The sequence below is a fragment of the Suncus etruscus genome, chromosome 11 (genome assembly GCF_024139225.1).
Source record: "Suncus etruscus isolate mSunEtr1 chromosome 11, mSunEtr1.pri.cur, whole genome shotgun sequence".
In the NCBI taxonomy this organism is placed as follows: domain Eukaryota; kingdom Metazoa; phylum Chordata; class Mammalia; order Eulipotyphla; family Soricidae; genus Suncus; species Suncus etruscus.
This window is the reverse complement of record NC_064858.1, coordinates 75,775,696-75,787,658: the sequence shown is the minus strand read 5'-3', so window position 1 is coordinate 75,787,658 and position 11,963 is coordinate 75,775,696. Positions and strand designations below refer to the sequence as shown.

The window sequence follows — 11,963 nt, the reverse complement described above, 5'->3', positions numbered from 1 at the left end:
GTAAGGCATTTGCCTTGTATGCAGAAGGTCAGTGGTTCGAATCCCGACATCCCATATGGTCCCCCAAGCCTGCCAGGAACGATTTCTGAGCATAGAGCAGCCAGGAGTAACCCCTGAGCGCTGCTGGGTGTGACCCAAAAACCAAAAGCAAACAAACAAACAAAAAGAATAATTGGGAAGGGCTGATAGTAATACATCAGGCAGAGAGCCCTTGCCTTTGATGTAAAGAAAGTGCTTTAACTCCATGTTATTTCTTTGGTCCTCAGACCCATTTTTTCATTAAGGAGCCTTTCTCAGTGAAGAACTCAGTGTGAGCCAATTTGGTACCCTCTTTCCCTCAATTTTGATGTTACTTTTTATGATGTATTAGTACTTCTCATGAAAGGAGCTTTGAGGTCTTTCATGGATCTAGGTGGGCTATTTGTTCTCCCTCTTTTATTGGTTAATATAATAACGAAGGCACTAAGACAGTATCATTCTTCTGTTCAGTCTTAAGGATAGCTTTTTCTGATCAGTGAGAAAGTGGTCAGCATTGGGTGAAGTGGAGCCTTTTCCTAATTCCCAGCTTTGCATGTGGTGTGTGTGGTGTGGTGTGGTGTGGTGTGGTGTGGTGTGGTGTGGTGTGTGTGTGAGTTTAGTGCTTCAAATAAAATCATCGGGAGAATCCTATCCCAGAGGAGGAAAAGGGAAAAAGAGAAAAAGAAAAGAGGTCTAAGCCTCTTCCAGTAGATGGACATCGAACACGTAGGCAGGAAGGCAAATGATAAACACCCAAGCTCACAACCGTGCACACACGTGCCCGGCCCAGGCAGACGCGCATGCTCGTGGGCTCACCGACTGGAGTCCTCTCCGCCTTCCCAGCGCCCTATTCCCCCACTCTCGGGCCCACTGGCCTCTCCCACCCATGCCATGCCAGGGAGGTTTCCCAGGCGCGGCTCGGTGGGGGGGCTGGACAAGAGCGTTTCAGCAGGGAGAAGAAGGGGCGGGCCCTTCCCTCCTGGGGGCGGAAGCGGCGCTGGCTGGCAGGAGCGAGTCCGCTCTAATCCTGGGAACATCTGGCGGCAGCTGGGCGGGGCGTGCGCCCAGGCCGCACGCGGATTGGCTGTGTCGGTGAGAGGGCGTGGCCTGGGCGAGGGGGCGGGACTCAGGGGCCCCTTTAAAGCCTTGACATCAAGCGGCGGCCCAGTGCATCCCCGTTCTCTGCCCCCCCGGCTTCGGGCTCCGGCCATGGACCCGGCGGATCCGGCTTTCCCCGGCGCCGCTCCACGCCTCCTTTCGGTGAGTCTGGGGTCTACTTGGGGTTGCCAGGATGGCCGGTGTGGGGGGCCCATCCGTGAGCCCCGGACTGGAGATGGGGGGATGTGATGTGGAGGCTCCCGTGCCAAGCAAGGCTCGGGTCGGAAGGAAGGGCCTTGGCGCCTTGTGCCCCGGCCTTGCTCACTCACTCACTACCTCTCGGTCCCTGGAAATGGAGGTGTCCGGTTGAGCCTCTGTTCACTCCCCACCCTAAAGCCGCAAGACCCCCCCCCCCCGACACACACCATCCTCGCGCACTCTCCATGGCCCCGGAAGGGAAACTTTCGGGAGAAGGGGATGTTCCGGGGGCGGGTCTCCCCTCGCTCTTGGAAGCCACTGACCTTGCCCCAGCTTTTGCGCCGCATCCCAGCAGCAGCGCCCCATCGTTGTGGGTGCCCGCCCGTCGTCCCGGTGCAGCTTAGCGGTGCGGGTGGTGGAGCTTGGAGCAGGTTTCTCCAAAAACGCAGGCGCCCGACGAGTCCCGGGGCTGCTCAGTGCACCATTGGCAGCCCCGGTGGTGGTGGCCTGGCCTGCTAGGGCATCGGGGGGAGATAGAGCAGAAATCAGGGTCTCTGGGAACGACCCATTGTTGACTTGGAAAGATGCGGGGCACCCCGCGGTCTGAAAATTAATGGAAGACTGAAGGAAGAAGGGCCGCGCAGGGAATGGGGCCAGGGCAGGGCATGCAGAAAAGGAAGGCCCTTTGGGTCCTGACTTCTGGTAAGAAGAATGTGGAGAATTTATCTGTGTCAGACACTCCTCTGGCCTACCCCAACTAAGAAAGCTGCTGTCTGAACCCCAGTTCCTCTCTTTATTCTGGACCCATGGTCCAACAGTCTTTCTGGAGCTGGTGCCACCCCAAGGGCACAGAGGGCCCTATGCCTCTTAGATCTACTTTTCCAGGTGTCTTAGCGCTATCATGCTGCCTGTCCCACCGCTACTTTCTGAATCCCAGTACTCCTAAGGAGTCTTAGAGCTTCCGTCATGCTGAGGAATAAAAACCACCCCTCTAGCAACCCCCTACGCTGCTTTCCCCCTGGATCTTCCTGCCTAGAAACTACTGTCTTGGCAGTGTTTGGAACCAGACTCTTTTAGGATGGAAGTGATCCTGGGGGACAAATAAGAGGGGACAAGGTTCACCCATTCTCTCATTAGTGATTTCTCAGAAAATGAATCGAGCCCAGTTGCCTTGTTGCAGAACTTGTAGCAGCTAACTTCCAGGGCTCTCATCTGATAAGAGAGACACAAAATTCATTTCTCATATTGCTAAGAGCATACTGGGGTTAGTGGGCTTCCTGCCTCAGGGAAATTTGTATGTTCCTGTATGGAGGTATTATTAGTCCATAATTCAGCTTTGTTTTCAAACTCTGTGGCCTTGTATGAGGTGGCTGAAGCCCTGAGACATCTTTCTTCAATTCAGATCCGTGGAGAGAGTGAGGAATTGGAGAGGCAGATAGTCTGGGCTACAAGGAAGACATCTTCCACAGTGTGCCAGCAGGAACCGAATAATTTGCACACCAAACTGTCATCACTGTGGAGCAGTAGCCAGAGCTCTGGTCCTTGCTGTTCCAAGCTTGCTTTGTGACACTGGTCAAAATAGTTGCCTCTTCTTTTTCTCTTCTATAAAAATCAGCAGTGGAACTATCTCTAACACTCCCTTCCAGTTTTTGATGTTAGGTAGTTCTACAAGTGAAATAGGAGGAGATAAAAGGCTTCTAGCAGGATGGCTCCCTTTGGGGAGGTGACAGTGGGTGCTGTGACTTCTTCCTCAGATAAAACTTTGGGGCTAGGGTCTATTCCTCCTGCCTGAGAATGCCCATTTTTCTGTTCATACCTTGTCTCCTGGGATATGAGTTGCTGGTTGAGTTTGAGCCTCCATCTAGATTCTGGTGAGCACCCTGACAGGGGCCTTTGGGGAAAGAGATGAGAGAGAAGGCAGTTAAGAGCTAGCAAGGTAAGCAGAATCCCTGGAGACAGTTTGAGACTCAGCTGTTGGGACTTGTTTTAGGATCCGGGCCAGGGAGTACAGCACACTAACCCGCCCTCTCTGGGAAGAGGGCAAGAAGAGCCCCATTACACTGGTTAATGTACTGTCCTTACTTGTCTCGCCTCTGCACTTATACCCCCAGCTGCTAGATCAGGTGCTTGAGGGGTTTTCCCTGCTACCCTCTGGTCACCTGGGCCCTGCCATGCCCAGGGTAGCAGCAAACAGCACAGAGTGACTACCTCAACCCCACTTTCCAAACTCCCTTGCTCCTATGGGTAGGGCTTTCTGAAGAGTCAGTCTCTCAGGTTGGGACTTGCTCTCTAACCCTAGTGCCAAAGGCCTTTACATTCTTCTGTTTGTTTTCATCCTTTGGGATGACCAGGTACTGAGAGGGATGTCAAAGGAGAAGATGGTTAGAGTGGTGGTTAGTGGCAGGAGTGGTTGGATACAGGGCACATTCTTCCTTGCTTCTGTCTCCACCAGCTCCCCTGAGCCTAGACCCCTTCCCTGGGTTCTGCTGACCATGGGAGGGAAGTTGGAGCAGAAGGTACTTAGGTTACAGCCCAAGGAAAGCTTCTGCACTGCTCCAAGCCAGTGGAATAGAGATTGTCAGCTCCTAGGGAGGCCACTTTCCAGAAGCTGGTTAATGGTGGAATCCCTGGCAGTGAAGGATGCGGCTGTTGCTAGGCAGAGCTGCTGTTTCTTCTGGGGTGTGGCTCTGAAACCAGCCAGCAGAGGCTCTCTGAGGGTAGTAAATAGGACCCTTTCTACCAACAGCAAAAGAATGTTCCTGACCCCTTAGCCCTAGATGGTGGGGTGATGTCCCTTGCCACCAATGTCCCTGCTTCTCCCCCAGCTCACCAGCATTTCTTCAGCTGCTCTGCTCTTCACTTCTTCAGCTCCTCACCCAAAACCTCAGACTTCTGCCCCCGTCTGTCTACAGTACACTGATGGGCTGATTGGATTTTCTATACTTGAGGTTTGGGATTTCTGATTGAGCATGCAAATTTATGTAAATCAATGTGGTATCTGCCTCACATCAAAACAACACAGAATCATAGGCTGGAAGGAATTCTATGGACAGTCTAGTTCAATGCTGTTGTGTTAAAAATGGCAAAACTAAAGTCCAGAGGGGGAAGTATAGTCATATGCTGATGAGTATGCTAGGCAGCCTCCTGCCTCTGTGTAGTTTTTGACATGATGCCTCACAGCTTTCCTCTGGCAGAAGAGGGTCTGGCTAAGCTTAAAGCAGAAAGCATACTAGCAAGGGAGACATTCAAAGTACTGGAATGCAAACCTGGCATACAAGAGTCTCTGAGTTTGAGTCTCAGCTCTCCATACCCATCCCTAAGCCCCCTCGACTCCTAGCACTGCCAAATGTGGCCCTGGTGGCTTCCAGCATCTCTAGGTCCTAGCACACTAATATTGTCCCACACAGCCAGGCAGGATATCCTCAAGATATTCGAATATTCAAGAATTCAAGAATATCAAGATATTCTGAACATTCAAGAATATCCTCAAGTCCCACCTCCCCCAGGGCACCACAAAGGAGCTCTACTCCTCCCCAGCTCCAAATTATACAGCAGAGAGAACAGCTCCTGAACCTAAAATTTCTGGAGGTTCTGCAAGTCAGAGTCCAGAAGGCCCCTTAGGCTAAAGAAAAACAGTTTTAAATTCTTTTTTTTTTTTTTGGTTTTTGGGCCACACCCGGTGGTGCTCAGGGATTACTCCTGGCTGTCTGCTCAGAAATTGCTCCTGGCAGGCACGGAGGACTATATGGGACACCAGGATTCGAACCAACCACCTTTGGTCCTGGATCAACTGCTTGCAAGGCAAACGCCGCTGTGCTATCTCTCCAGGCCCAGTTTTAAATTCTTTCGAGCAGTACCTTAATATTTTATTTCATGCCCTGTCCTGGAGGGTTGACAAGGCCATTGCTTGTTGCTGTTGTCTCTCAGCTTTTCCCTCTGTCTCCTCAAGTCTATGGCTGGACCTGCACATCTATTGGCTCCATCTGCAACCCTCCATCTTCAATTCAGTCTCAGCCACCACCTCCATTCTGGCTTAAAGAGACCTTAGTCTTTGTTGCCTTTGCCTCTCCATCTTTGCCCTCCTGGAGGGCACTGGCCAGCTGGACCTCTGCAGGCTTCTGCAGTGACAGCCTGGCAGGCCTCACTGCAGGGAGGAGCTCATGAATTTAGATCAGTGCCAGGGGTGGAAGGAGGCTGAGGCGATGGGCTCAAGTCCCCAGAAAGCAGTCTTTCCCACTTCTTGACATATTTTGGGTCTTATCCACCCACCCAGCTGCAGGGTTCCTTCCACCCCCACCCCCCATCCTCAACCCTGCATGTGTGTGGCGGCAGCTGTTCAGGGGCTTGAGCCTTCACATACCCTGCAGATTCTGTGGAGCTGATGGGGGCTGCAGTAGCTGGCAGCCTTCTTTGAAGTACTCTGAGAGAGAATGTGTGGGCCTGAGGTCAGAGCCGTGGCTCAGTTTGGGGAGGAAGGTATGGACAGATATCTGGGTGCTTCTTCCTCCATCTTTTCCCCCCCAAAATCCAGGTCTGGTTGACTCAGAAAGGTGCATGGCTCCCTTGCTGCAGTATTTGAAAAGATGTTAAGACTAGGGCCCTTCTTTCAGACTGAGGGGAAATGCATCTCCCTGGACCTCAGTTTCCCATCCTGTGCTGACAGATCAGCAATACATCATCTTTGGGGTGTGGCATCTGCTTGCTAATTACCGTTTTCCCAGCTCTGGGAGTTATGCACATGAAAGAGTCTGAGGAGGCCAGGCTGTTATTAAGGTGAATTATCATTGTTGTTATTACTGATTTCTAAAAATCTAGCAGCCACTGAGAAGGGCTCTGTCGGGCATGGCTCCCCAAGCTTTAGCTGTGTTTAAACTCTGGAGTTTCTCCAGTGCCTGTTATGCCTTTGAGATATTATATGGATTTGTATTTATTTGCTTTGTTTATTGTTTTGGATCCTCCCCACTTGTGCTTTGGGGGACCATGAGGTTTCCCCTATATAAATATCTCTTTGGGGGGGCCACACCTGGCTCTGTGCTCAGAAATTGCTCCTGGCAGGCTTGGGGGCCATATGGGATGTCAGGGATTGAACCTGTGTCTGTCCTGGGTTGGCCGCATGCAAGGCAAATGCCCTACCACGGTGCTATCATTCCAGCTTCTATATAGATATCTTTTTTTTTTTTTTTTTTTTTTGTTTGTTTGTTTGTTTTTGGGCCACACCCGTTTGACGCTCAGGGGTTACTCCTGGCTATGTGCTCAGAAATCGCCCCTGGCTTGGGGGGACCATATGGGACGCCGGGGGATCGAACCTCGGTCCGTTCCTTGGCTAGCACTTGCAAGGCAGACACCTTACCTCTAGCGCCACCTTCCCGGCCCCTATATAGATATCTTGAAAGGTGAAATTGCCCCATTCTGTTTCTACAAGGCTTGAGTAATGGCTGCATTGAGGGTTTGTTGTGTAGTTCTCAATCTCCTGCCTCTCCCACAAAGACCTAACATGAGTGATGAGATTTTTCTTAGACAAGCTATGAGGGGCCCCTGATCTTTTGGGTGTGGCCTTAGACTTTTCAGAAACTTGTTCCCATGGACTGTTTCACTTCACCATCAGTTGGATTGATGTGGGGGCTGTAATTGGCTTTCTTGTGTGAGAATCTGTTGAGACACCCCCAGAACCTGCTTGCAGAAGCTCCAGGTACTTTCAAGTGTTTGCCCCACTGTACCCCACTTGCCACATGTTTCCTTGCCTCTCCCTTTGGCCAGCTCTTACTTCCTTACCAGGGATCTAGGATCTAGGATGAAACCAGCTCTTGGTTTCTGATGTAGTACTCCTAACTGTCTTTGAGCATCTGGTGCTCTATCCCCACCCCCACCCCAGTCTGGCCTTGGGGAGAGAAGATATCAGTGTCCTTTGGCCAGAGTCCAAACATATCTGGCCAGATGATCTCACTCATCATTTGTCAAGGGCTTGAGCCTTATATCCTAACAATAGATAGACTATCCCTTTGGAAACACCATGACCTAGTGGGTATTCCTGCTAACCTTTTTAAGTTTTATGCTTTTTTTGTTTGTTTGTTTTTGGGTCACACCCACTGTGTTGCTCTGGGGTTACTCCCAGCTCTGTGCTCAGAAATTGCCCCTGGCAGGCTCGGGGGACCATATGGGATGCCAGGAATCAAACCACGTCTCCTGGGTTGGCTGTGTGCAAGGCAAACACCCCACCGCTGTGCTGTCTGGCCCAAGTTTTATGCTTTTATGTTGTTACTTTTTGCTGATTTTTTTTTGGGGGGGCACATCTGGCAATGATGTGGGAGGGACTGCTCATAGTTTAGAGCTTCCTGCAGTGCTTTGAGGCCCATACAGTGCCAGGAAAAGAACCAGGGCTCCCACGTGCAAAAACTTGTGAACTCTCTCTTTGGCTCCAAGTATTTTTGTTATTTTAAAACGAGGCTTTATTTTATAGCCAAAACTTTAACATTATATCATAATATATTAAGAAATTTTTCTCCCACTCCACTCCATTAAATCTTGTTTTTCTCTATATCCCTCAAGTTTTACACAAAATAAACAAAATGTAAATATTCTTTTTTTTTTTTTTTTTTTTTTTTGGTTTTTTGGATCACACCCAGCGGTGCTCAGGGGTTACTCCTGGCTGACTGCTCAGAAATAGCTCCTGGCAGGCACAGGGGACCATATGGGACACTGGATTCGAACCAACCACCTTTGGTCCTGGATCGGCTGCTTGCAAGGCAAACGCCACTGTGCTATCTCTCCGGACCCGTAAATATTCTTTTCTTCCATGGACCCAGAAGAAAAAGATAGTATGTGGCACAGCTATTTTGTCTGTCACATGTTGGCAGTATCTGAGTGTTTGTAGATTTCTCCTGCCCACCTCTAACCTTTCTCCATTTTCTGACATGCTATCCACCCAGAGCCCCCAGTTGGCACAAGCTTAATGGGGTATCTTCACCTTCATATACTGAATTTTATATACTGAACTCACATATTAGGTATTAGACCAGAGGTTTCCACATTTATTAGCATAGTGTACCTTTTCAGAAAAGGAAAATAACTCAACATCTCCTAGAAACCTGCCTTTTTTTTTTTATTAATATCTTTATTTAAACACCTTGATTACAAATATGATTGGAGATGGGTTTCAGTCAGGTAAAGAATACCCCCCTTCACCAGTGCAGCATTCCCATCACCAATGTCCCAAATCTCCTTTATGTGAACACCCCCAAAGTACCCCTTGATTGTATTCCAGCATCCTGGGAGAGATGGACCCCAGAAACATTGCTAGAGTAAAGTCAACCATTGAGAAGTTCGCCCACCATAGCTGACCATAGCTAGCACTCACTTTATGCTCAGGGTTGTGCTCAGTTCTTGGGGTATACTGGTGATCCTGAAAGTCCATATTAACCAAAAAAATGAAAGTTATTATGTTGCAGCTGTGATAAAGGCAGCAAAGGATTGTCCTGTGAGAGGTGACCAGAGGACCCTCCCTCCCTGGGGGTGTGGGCAGCATGTGGTATAAAGCTGAGGGCCAGAACAACAATTAGGGTGTCAATGACCTAGAAATCTGGGTTTTTCTTTTTATTTTGTTTGTTTGTTTTGGGGCCACATTCGACAGCACCCAAGGGTTATTCTTGGCTCTGTTCTCAGAAATTGCTCCTGGCAGGCTTGGGTGATCATATGGGATGTCAGGAATCAAACCCAGGTCCATCCTGGCCGGCCATGTGCAAGGGGCAAATGCCCTACCATTGTGCTATCAAGGGTTTTTCAACTTGACACTAGTGGCTGATCTTTTCCCTCCTTCAGTCTATGAACTTCCAGGCCCTTTGAGTTGTACTGGGTGATACAAGAAAGCTCCTTCTCCACCAGATGGTTCTGATACTGTCTCCTTGCTCCCTCTCCCTTACCTTCAGCTTCTGTTTACCCAGCTTTAGCCTGCATGCTCCTGAGGCTGGCAGCTTCCTTTCTACTGTAAGCTAAAGGGAAGTGGGGGGTGTTTGCTTCTCACTTCCGCTGTAGACAGCATCTCACTTCCTGTGCCATAAGAAGGCAAAAGCTCATGCTTTTGCTGTCCCCTTCCTCCCTCCTTGCTCTCCTGGGAGAATTTATGGAGCCTGTTGGAGGAAGTTGGTATCAAAGCCAGCTACTTCTCCCTCCAGCCATGCTGAGTGTCTTGCCTGTGTCCACTCCTAGAGATCATTTTCTCTGCTTCTCTTCTGTGACTTACAGAGAGAAAGAACTCAGTGTGTGTCCTATTCTACAGGCAGGAAAACTAAATTCCAGGGGACTCTTAGCTCCACCTGGGATCTTGCATTGTGACCCAGTACAAATTCCCATTTGTAGACAGCAGCAAGAACAGAGCCCAGTGAGGACTCAGGGAAAGCAAAGCTCTTTTCTCTTCTCTGCAGAGAAGTTACTGTCTTGGCTCTGCCACCTATACCCACTGACTTAATACCAAAGCAACTGAACAGTGAGGGCCACTTGACCAATCAAAGCTGTTCCCTTTATTTTTTGGTTGGTAGCATATGGTTGTGCTTAGGGATTATTCATGGTTCTGTGCTTCGAGAGACTCCTGGTGTGCTTGGGGAACTATGTGGGATGCCAGCAATAGAACCCAGGTAAGTCTTGTGCAAGGCAAGTGTACTGTCTGCTGTATTATCTCTAGCCCCCCAAACTGATTCCTCTGAAGAAAGATCTGAGTTCTCAGAGGATCTCAGGGAAGAGAACACTGGGGGTAGGTAGCCCACAAGTATGTTTACATCTCCTGGACCTTGCCAGGCAACCGAAGAGTGCCTGGGCTTGCTACATCCCCCATGTAGCATCCTGAGACCTAGGAAGGCACCAAGTTTAAAAAGGCCCTAACTGAGGCCTGAGCGGTGGCACTAGAGGTTAGGCTTCTGCCTTGCAAGCACTAGCCTAGGATGGACCACAGTTCGATCCCCCAGCATCCCATATGGTCCCCCCAAGCCAGGAGCGATTTCTGAGTGCATAGCCAGGAGTAACCCCTGAGAGTCAATGGGTGTGGCCTAAAAATATTTAAAAAAAAAAAAAGAAGAAAGCCCTAACTGCCAAAGGGAGGGTTTTTTAAAAGCTGTCTGCTATTACAGGAACTTTTTCAAAGCAGTCTGTACTTGCAGAGAGGACATTTGAAAAAAGTAGCACTTGTAAGATAAAATGCTTGAAAAAATAACCTGTACTCACAGGCATTAGGACCCTGAAAAAAATCTTGGTTGCCTGTCCATGAGGCATTCGGGAAATAAAGGGATCTAGCATAAATATTATTTGAGATATAATTTAGCTGACATATGACAGGTAGGGTCTTTTTAAACTATGTGTCTCAAGATTTGTTAATACAGGGGATGTAGCATGGGCTGTGCAGCCTCTAGGTCTTTCTCCCAGATATAAGAATAGGCAGCTTTATTTTCCCTTCCCTTGTAACTTCCAGGACCTCTCTGTCTGGGTGCTTTGTGTGGGTCCCAACAGAGATCTCTGGTTACATGCTGACTCTCCTGTTAGGTCAATTGATAATAGAGAAATAAGTGAACAGCCTGCACCCAGACTAGGTAACACTTCTTCAAAGGCCCTCCGATACAACTGTACCTAGTCATTCTCTTTTCTTATGAACTTCAGAGATCTCTGCTGCTTTGTATTCCCCCCCCTTCCCTCTGCCCTTTGCCCCCATTCTTTGTACCTCTCCAGATACTTGCTGCCTCAGATTAGTATTGCTCTCCTGATTTCCAAAGGGCCCCCAAAGACTTATATTGGGGAACTTCCTTCTCAGTAACAGTCATTTACCCTCATGTCTTAAGACCCCTTTGGGACCAGAGTGCCAAGAAGTCTGGGGAGAACTAGCCCAGCTATGCTCTCTTCCCTTCATCCATCACAAATTTTGGTGGAAAGAAAGGTTTGTTCCATTTGCCAAGGAGTAATGGAGACCTGGTAGTGGGTTGAGTAGTTAGAAAAGATTATATCAGGGCTGGAGAGATAGCATGGAGGTAAGGCGTTTGCCTTGCGTGCAGAAGGACGACCATTCGAATCCCGGCATCCCATATGGTCCCCTGAGCCTGCCAGGAGCGATTTCTGAGCATAGAGCCAGGAGTAACCCCTGAGCACTGCTGGGTGTGACCCAAAAACCAAAAAAAAAAAAAAAAAAGAAAGAAAGAAAAAGAAAAAGAAAAGAAAAGATTATATCAGTATTAGGAATAAATCTGAAACTGTGCTTTGCTTCCCTCTCTCTATGAGCCACTTAGTGGTAGTGGGTGGGTGGGGGGAGGGGGTTGTTAAGGATCTTTTAAGGAGACCTGATGAGGCAGCTAGAGTCTCACCAGGCCAAGGAGAGCTATGAGGAAGTGGTAGAGCACTGGCAGAGAATGTGAGGAGTACACAGGAGTCGAGGTGGGGCTTCCTCAGGTTGTGTGATCCTTCCAAGCAGGGGATCCCTGAGAACAGGCCGTATTACTATCTAAATACTTGTCCCCTTCTCCTCTCTTCCCTATCTTGTTGCGTAGACCTTGGTTGTGGTGGCTTGTACACTTAATTGTGGGGCTCACCAGGACTCACACTCCTGGCAAGATGCTTACTAGGACTACTGCACTTTAGGTTGCAGTGCTCAATGCATTTGTTGTGGTACACTGGGAATT

At 49.2% G+C, this 11,963-nt stretch overlaps 1 protein-coding gene across 2 annotated transcripts in view; it reads left to right on the top strand.

The window, feature by feature from the left end:
* The first annotated feature begins 1,193 nt into the window (after positions 1-1,193).
* Positions 1,194-11,963, top strand: part of NCKAP5L (NCK associated protein 5 like) — a 45,922-nt gene continuing 35,152 nt past the window's right edge. For both annotated transcript variants that reach the window (XM_049783350.1, XM_049783349.1), the window contains exon 1: positions 1,194-1,278. The gene's annotated coding sequence lies outside the window, so the exon portion shown is untranslated. The remainder of the gene's footprint in view (positions 1,279-11,963) is intronic.